The following is a 9,045-nucleotide window of genomic DNA, read 5'->3' as shown; positions in this document are numbered from 1 at the left end:
TCCGCAAGGAAACTTCAGATCTGCAAAAGTCATGGTTTTTTCATCTTCGGGGAGGCAGGGGAACAGGAATATGTGTTTGTTTTTCGAATTTGAGCTCTATCTGCATTGGGCACTTTTCATGCTATAAGCCGTTTTTCCTAACAAATGCAAGATATAACATGGGCTATCTCTGCAAGGAGACATCAGATCTGCAAAACTCATGGTTTTTTGGTGTTCAGTCAGCCGGGGGAACATGAATACGTGTTTGTTTTTCGAATTTGAGCTCTTTCTGCAATGGGCACTTTTCATGCTCTAAGCAGTTTTTCCTAACAAATGCAAGATATAGCATGGACTATCTCCGCAAGGAAACTTCAGATGTGCAAAAGTCATGGTTTTTTAGTCTTCGGGGAGGCAGGGGAATAGGAATATGTGTTTGTTTTTCGAATTTGAGCTCTTTCTGCAATGGGCACTTTTCATACTATAAGCAGTTTTTCCTAACAAATGCGGGATATAGCATGGGCTCTCTCCGCAAGGAAACATCAGATCTGCAAAACTCATGGTTTTTTGGTGTTCAGTGAGCCGGGGGAACATGAATACGTGTTTGTTTTTCGAATTTGAGCTCTTTCTGCAATGGGCACTTTTCATGCTCTAAGCAGTTTTTCCTAACAAATGCAAGATATAGCATGGGCTATCTCCGCAAGGAAACTTCAGATGTGCAAAAGTCATGGTTTTTTCATCTTCGGGGAGGCAGGGGAACAGGAATATGTGTTTGTTTTGCGAATTTGAGCTCTATCTGCATTGGGCACTTTTCATGCTAAAAGCAGTTTTTCCTAACAAATGCAAGATATAACATGGGCTATCTCCGCAAGGAAACTTCATATCTGCAAAAGTCATGGTTTTTTGGTCTTTGGGGAGGCAGGGGAACAGGAATATGTGTTTGTTTTTCGAATTTGAGCTCTTTCTGCATTGGGCACTTTTCATACTATAAGCGGTTTTTCCTAACAAATGCGGGATATAGCATGGGCTCTCTCCGCAAGGAAACATCAGATCTGCAAAACTCATGGTTTTTTGGTGTTCAGTGAGCCGGGGGAACATGAATACGTGTTTGTTTTTCGAATTTGAGCTCTTTCTGCAATGGGCACTTTTCATGCTCTAAGCAGTTTTTCCTAACAAATGCAAGATATAGCATGGGCTATCTCCGCAAGGAAACTTCACATCTGCAAAAGTCATGGTTTTTTGGTCTTTGGGGAGGCAGGGAAACAGGAATATGTGTTTGTTTTTCGAATTTGAGCTCTTTCTGCAATGGGCACTTTTCATACTATAAGCAGTTTTTCCTAACAAATGCGGGATATAGCATGGGCTATCTCCGCAAGGAAACTTCAGATCTGCAAAAGTCATGGTTTTTTCATCTTCGGGGAGGAAGGGGAACAGGAATATGTGTTTGTTTTGCGAATTTGAGCTCTATCTGCGTTGGGCACTTTTCATGCTATCAGCAGTTTTTCCTAACAAATGCAAGATATAACATGGGCTATCTCCGGAAGGAGACATCAGATCTGCAAAACTCATGGTTTTTTGGTGTTCAGTCAGCCGGGGGAACATGAATACGTGTTTGTTTTTCGAATTTGAGCTCTTTCTGCTATGGGCACTTTTCATGCTCTAAGCAGTTTTTCCTAACAAATGCAAGATATAGCATGGGATATCTCCGCAAGGAAACTTCAGATCTGCAAAAGTCATGGTTTTTTGGTGTTCAGTCAGCCGGGGGAACATGAATACGTGTTTGTTTTTCGAATTTGAGCTCTTTCTGCAATGGGCACTTTTCATGCTCTAAGCAGTTTTTCCTAACAAATGCAAGATATAGCATGGGCTATCTCCGCAAGGAAACTTCAGATGTGCAAAAGTCATGGTTTTTTCATCTTCGGGGAGGCAGGGGAACAGGAATATGTGTTTGTTTTTCGAATTTGAGCTCTTTCTGCAATGGGCACTTTTCATACTATAAGCAGTTTTTCCTAACAAATGCAAGATATAGCATAGGCAATCTCTGCAAGGAAACATCAGATCTGCAAAAGTCATGGTTTTTTTGTCTTTGGGGAGGCAGGGTAACAGGAATATGTGTTTGTTTTGCGAATTTGAGCTCTTTCTGCAATGGGCACTTTTCGTGCTCTAAGCAGTTTTTCCTAACAAATGCAAGATATAGCATGGGCAATCTCCGCAAGGAAACTTCAGATCTGCAAAAGTCATTTTTTTTTTGTGTTCGGGGAGGCAGGGGAACATGAATATGTGTGTGTTTTGCGAATTTGAGCTCTATCTGCAATGGGCACTTTTCATGCTATAAGCAGTTTTTCCTAACAAATGCGGGATATAGCATGGGCTATCTCCGAAAGGAAACTTCAAATCTGCAAAAGTCATGGTTTTTTCATCTTCGGGGAGGCAGGGGAACAGGAATATGTGTTTGTTTTGCGAATTTGAGCTCTATCTGCATTGGGCACTTTTCATGCTATAAGCAGTTTTTCCTAACAAATGCAAGATATAACATGGGCTATCTCTGCAAGGAGACATCAGATCTGCAAAACTCATGGTTTTTTGGTGTTCAGTCACCCGGGGGAACATGAATACGTGTTTGTTTTTCGAATTTGAGCTCTTTCTGCAATGGGCACTTTTCATGCTCTAAGCAGTTTTTCCTAACAAATGCAAGATATAGCATGGGCTCTCTCCGCAAGGAAACATCATATCTGCAAAACTCATGGTTCTTTGGTGTTCAGTGAGCCGGGGGAACATGAATACGTGTTTGTTTTTCGAATTTGAGCTCTTTCTGCTATGGGCACTTTTCATGCTCTAAGCAGTTTTTCCTAACAAATGCAAGATATAGCATGGGATATCTCCGCAAGGAAACTTCAGATCTGCAAAAGTCATGGTTTTTTGGTGTTCAGTCAGCCGGGGGAACATGAATACGTGTTTGTTTTTCGAATTTGAGCTCTTTCTGCAATGGGCACTTTTCATACTCTAAGCAGTTTTTCCTAACAAATGCAAGATATAGCATGGGCTATCTCCGCAAGGAAACTTCACATCTGCAAAAGTCATGGTTTTTTGGTCTTTGGGGAGGCAGGGGAACAGGAATATGTGTTTGTTTTTCGAATTTGAGCTCTTTCTGCAATGGGCACTTTTCATACTATAAGCAGTTTTTCCTAACAAATGCAAGATATAGCATGGGCAATCTCCGCAAGGAAACTTCAGATCTGCAAAACTCATGGTTTTTTGGTGTTCAGTGAGCCGGGGAAACATGAATACGTGTTTGTTTTTCAAATTTGAGCTCTTTCTGCTATGGGCACTTTTTATGCTCTAAGCAGTTTTTCCTAACAAATGCAAGATATAGCATGGGCTATCTTCGCATGGAAACTTCAGATGTGCAAAAGTCATGGTTTTTTAGTCTTCGGGGAGGCAGGGGAACAGGAATATGTGTTTGTTTTTCGAATTTGAGCTCTTTCTGCAATGGGCACTTTTCATACTATAAGCAGTTTTTCCTAACAAATGCAAGATATAGCATGGGCAATCTCCGCAAGGAAACATCAGATCTGCAAAAGTCATGGTTTTTTTTGTCTTCGGGGAGGCAGGGGAACAGGAATATGTGTTTGTTTTGCGAATTTGAGCTCTATCTGCAATGGGCACTTTTCATGCTATAAGCAGTTTTTCCTAACAAATGCAAGGTATAACATGGGCTCTCTCCGCAAGGAAACATCAGATCTGCAAAACTCATGGTTTTTTGGTGTTCAGTGAGCCGGGGGAACATGAATACGTGTTTGTTTTTCGAATTTGAGCTCTTTCTGCAATGGGCACTTTTCATGCTCTAAGCAGTTTTTCCTAACAAATGCAAGATATAGCATGGGCTATCTCCGCAAGGAAACATCAGATCTGCAAAAGTCATGGTTTTTTGGTCTTTGGGGAGGCAGGGGAACAGGAATATGTGTTTGTTTTTCGAATTTGAGCTCTTTCTGCAATGGGCACTTTTCATACTATAAGCAGTTTTTCCTAACAAATGCGGGATATAGCATGGGCTATCTCCGCAAGGAAACTTCAGATCTGCAAAAGTCATGGTTTTTTCATCTTTGGGGAGGAAGGGGAACAGGAATATGTGTTTGTTTTGCGAATTTGAGCTCTATCTGCATTGGGCACTTTTCATGCTCTAAGCAGTTTTTCCTAACAAATGCAAGATATAACATGGGCTATCTCCGCAAGGAAACTTCACATCTGCAAAAGTCATGGTTTTTTGGTCTTTGGGGAGGCAGGGGAACAGGAATATGTGTTTGTTTTTCGAATTTGAGCTCTTTCTGCAATGGACACTTTTCATACTATAAGCAGTTTTTCCTAACAAATGCGGGATATAGCATGGTCTATCTCCGCAAGGAAACTTCAGATCTGCAAAAGTCATGGTTTTTTCATCTTCGGGGAGGCAGGGGAACAGGAATATGTGTTTGTTTTGCGAATTTGAGCTCTATCTGCATTGGGCACTTTTCATGCTATAAGCAGTTTTTCCTAACAAATGCAAGATATAACATGGTCTATCTCCGGAAGGAGACATCAGATCTGCAAAACTCATGGTTTTTTGGTGTTCAGTCAGCCGGGGGAACATGAATACGTGTTTGTTTTTCGAATTTGAGCTCTTTCTGCTATGGGCACTTTTCATGCTCTAAGCAGTTTTTCCTAACAAATGCAAGATATAGCATGGGATATCTCCGCAAGGAAACTTCAGATCTGCAAAAGTCATGGTTTTTTGGTGTTCAGTCAGCCGGGGGAACATGAATACGTGTTTGTTTTTCGAATTTGAGCTCTTTCTGCAATGGGCACTTTTCATGCTCTAAGCAGTTTTTCCTAACAAATGCAAGATATAGCATGGGCTATCTTCGCATGGAAACTTCAGATGTGCAAAAGTCATGGTTTTTTAGTCTTCGGGGAGGCAGGGGAACAGGAATATGTGTTTGTTTTTCGAATTTGAGCTCTTTCTGCAATGGGCACTTTTCATACTATAAGCAGTTTTTCCTAACAAATGCAAGATATAGCATGGGCAATCTCCGCAAGGAAACATCAGATCTGCAAAAGTCATGGTTTTTTTGTCTTCGGGGAGGCAGGGGAACAGGAATATGTGTTTGTTTTGCGAATTTGAGCTCTATCTGCAATGGGCACTTTTCATGCTATAAGCAGTTTTTCCTAACAAATGCAAGATATAGCATGGGATATCTCCGCAAGGAAACTTCAGATCTGCAAAACTCATGGTTTTTTGGTGTTCAGTCAGCCGGGGGAACATGAATACGTGTTTGTTTTTCGAATTTGAGCTCTTTCTGCTATGGGCACTTTTCATGCTCTAAGCAGTTTTTCCTAACAAATGCAAGATATAGCATGGAATATCTCCGCAAGGAAACTTCAGATCTGCAAAAGTCATGGTTTTTTGGTGTTCAGTCAGCCGGGGGAACATGAATACGTGTTTGTTTTTCGAATTTGAGCTCTTTCTGCTATGGGCACTTTTCATGCTCTAAGCAGTTTTTCCTAACAAATGCAAGATATAGCATGGGATATCTCCGCAAGGAAACTTCAGATCTGCAAAAGTCATGGTTTTTTGGTGTTCAGTCAGCCGGGGGAACATGAATACGTGTTTGTTTTTCGAATTTGAGCTCTTTCTGCAATGGGCACTTTTCATGCTCTAAGCAGTTTTTCCTAACAAATGCAAGATATAGCATGGGCTATCTTCGCATGGAAACTTCAGATGTGCAAAAGTCATGGTTTTTTAGTCTTCGGGGAGGCAGGGGAACAGGAATATGTGTTTGTTTTTCGAATTTGAGCTCTTTCTGCAATGGGCACTTTTCATACTATAAGCAGTTTTTCCTAACAAATGCAAGATATAGCATGGGCAATCTCTGCAAGGAAACATCAGATCTGCAAAAGTCATGGTTTTTTTGTCTTCGGGGAGGCAGGGGAACAGGAATATGTGTTTGTTTTGCGAATTTGAGCTCTATCTGCAATGGGCACTTTTCATGCTATAAGCAGTTTTTCCTAACAAATGCAAGATATAACATGGGCTCTTTCCGCAAGGAAACTTCAGATGTGCAAAAGTCATGGTTTTTTCATCTTCGGGGAGGCAGTTGAACAGGAATTTGTGTTTGTTTTGCGAATTTGAGCTCTATCTGCATTGGGCACTTTTCATGCTATAAGCAGTTTTTCCTAACAAATGCAAGATATAACATGGGCTATCTCCGCAAGGAAACTTCATATCTACAAAAGTCATGGTTTTTTGGTCTTTGGGGAGGCAGGGGAACAGGAATATGTGTTTGTTTTTCGAATTTGAGCTCTTTCTGCAATGGGCACTTTTCATACTATAAGCGGTTTTTCCTAACAAATGCGGGATATAGCATGGGCTCTCTCCGCAAGGAAACATCAGATCTGCAAAACTCATGGTTTTTTGGTGTTCAGTGAGCCGGGGGAACATGAATACGTGTTTGTTTTTCGAATTTGAGCTCTTTCTGCAATGGGCACTTTTCATGCTCTAAGCAGTTTTTCCTAACAAATGCAAGATATAGCATGGGCTATCTCCGCAAGGAAACTTCAGATGTGCAAAAGTCATGGCTTTTTCATCTTCGGGGAGGCAGGGGAACAGGAATATGTGTTTGTTTTGCGAATTTGAGCTCTATCTGCATTGGGCACTTTTCATGCTCTAAGCAGTTTTTCCTAACAAATGCAAGATATAGCATGGGCTATCTTCGCATGGAAACTTCAGATGTGCAAAAGTCATGGTTTTTTAGTCTTCGGGGAGGCAGGGGAACAGGAATATGTGTTTGTTTTTCGAATTTGAGCTCTTTCTGCAATGGGCACTTATCATACTATAAGCAGTTTTTTCTAACAAATGCAAGATATAGCATGGGCAATCTCCGCAAGGAAACATCAGATCTGCAAAAGTCATGGTTTTTTTGTCTTCGGGGAGGCAGGGGAACAGGAATATGTGTTTGTTTTGCGAATTTGAGCTCTATCTGCAATGGGCACTTTTCATGCTATAAGCAGTTTTTCCTAACAAATGCAAGATATAGCATGGGCTCTCTCCGCAAGGAAACATCATATCTGCAAAACTCATGGTTCTTTGGTGTTCAGTGAGCCGGGGGAACATGAATACGTGTTTGTTTTTCGAATTTGAGCTCTTTCTGCTATGGGCACTTTTCATGCTCTAAGCAGTTTTTCCTAACAAATGCAAGATATAGCATGGGATATCTCCGCAAGGAAACTTCAGATCTGCAAAACTCATGGTTTTTTGGTGTTCAGTCAGCCGGGGGAACATAAATACGTGTTTGTTTTTCGAATTTGAGCTCTTTCTGCTATGGGCACTTTTCATGCTCTAAGCAGTTTTTCCTAACAAATGCAAGATATAGCATGGGATATCTCCGCAAGGAAACTTCAGATCTGCAAAAGTCATGGTTTTTTGGTGTTCAGTCAGCCGGGGGAACATGAATACGTGTTTGTTTTTCGAATTTGAGCTCTTTCTGCAATGGGCACTTTTCATGCTCTAAGCAGTTTTTCCTAACAAATGCAAGATATAGCATGGGCTATCTTCGCATGGAAACTTCAGATGTGCAAAAGTCATGGTTTTTTAGTCTTCGGGGAGGCAGGGGAACAGGAATATGTGTTTGTTTTTCGAATTTGAGCTCTTTCTGCAATGGGCACTTATCATACTATAAGCAGTTTTTTCTAACAAATGCAAGATATAGCATGGGCAATCTCCGCAAGGAAACATCAGATCTGCAAAAGTCATGGTTTTTTTGTCTTCGGGGAGGCAGGGGAACAGGAATATGTGTTTGTTTTGCGAATTTGAGCTCTATCTGCAATGGGCACTTTTCATGCTCTAAGCAGTTTTTCCTAACAAATGCAAGATATAGCATGGGCTCTCTCCGCAAGGAAACTTCAGATCTGCAAAACTCATGGTTTTTTGGTGTTCAGTCAGCCGGGGGAACATGAATACGTGTTTGTTTTTCGAATTTGAGCTCTTTCTGCTATGGGCACTTTTCATGCTCTAAGCAGTTTTTCCTAACAAATGCAAGATATAGCATGGGATATCTCCGCAAGGAAACTTCAGATCTGCAAAAGTCATGGTTTTTTGGTGTTCAGTCAGCCGGGGGAACATGAATACGTGTTTGTTTTTCGAATTTGAGCTCTTTCTGCAATGGGCACTTTTCATGCTCTAAGCAGTTTTTCCTAACAAATGCAAGATATAGCATGGGCTATCTTCGCATGGAAACTTCAGATGTGCAAAAGTCATGGTTTTTTAGTCTTCGGGGAGGCAGGGGAACAGGAATATGTGTTTGTTTTTCGAATTTGAGCTCTTTCTGCAATGGGCACTTTTCATACTATAAGCAGTTTTTCCTAACAAATGCAAGATATAGCATGGGCAATCTCCGCAAGGAAACATCAGATCTGCAATAGTCATGGTTTTTTTTTGTCTTCGGGGAGGCAGGGGAACAGGAATATGTGTTTGTTTTGCGAATTTGAGCTCTATCTGCAATGGGCACTTTTCATGCTTTAAGCAGTTTTTCCTAACAAATGCAAGATATAACATGGGCTCTTTCCGCAAGGAAACTTCAGATGTGCAAAAGTCATGGTTTTTTCATCTTCGGGGAGGCAGTTGAACAGGAATATGTGTTTGTTTTGCGAATTTGAGCTCTATCTGCATTGGGCACTTTTCATGCTATAAGCAGTTTTTCCTAACAAATGCAAGATATAACATGGGCTATCTCCGCAAGGAAACTTCATATCTACAAAAGTCATGGTTTTTTGGTCTTTGGGGAGGCAGGGGAACAGGAATATGTGTTTGTTTTTCGAATTTGAGCTCTTTCTGCAATGGGCACTTTTCATACTATAAGCGGTTTTTCCTAACAAATGCGGGATATAGCATGGGCTCTCTCCGCAAGGAAACATCAGATCTGCAAAACTCATGGTTTTTTGGTGTTCAGTGAGCCGGGGGAACATGAATACGTGTTTGTTTTTCGAATTTGAGCTCTTTCTGCAATGGGCACTTTTCATGCTCTAAGCAGTTTTTCC

The sequence above is a fragment of the Vipera ursinii genome, assembly GCF_947247035.1.
Source record: "Vipera ursinii genome assembly, chromosome: Z".
NCBI classification, from domain to species: Eukaryota; Metazoa; Chordata; class Lepidosauria; order Squamata; family Viperidae; genus Vipera; species Vipera ursinii.
The sequence above is the reverse complement of the archived record's forward strand: the minus strand, read 5'-3'. Positions refer to the sequence as shown.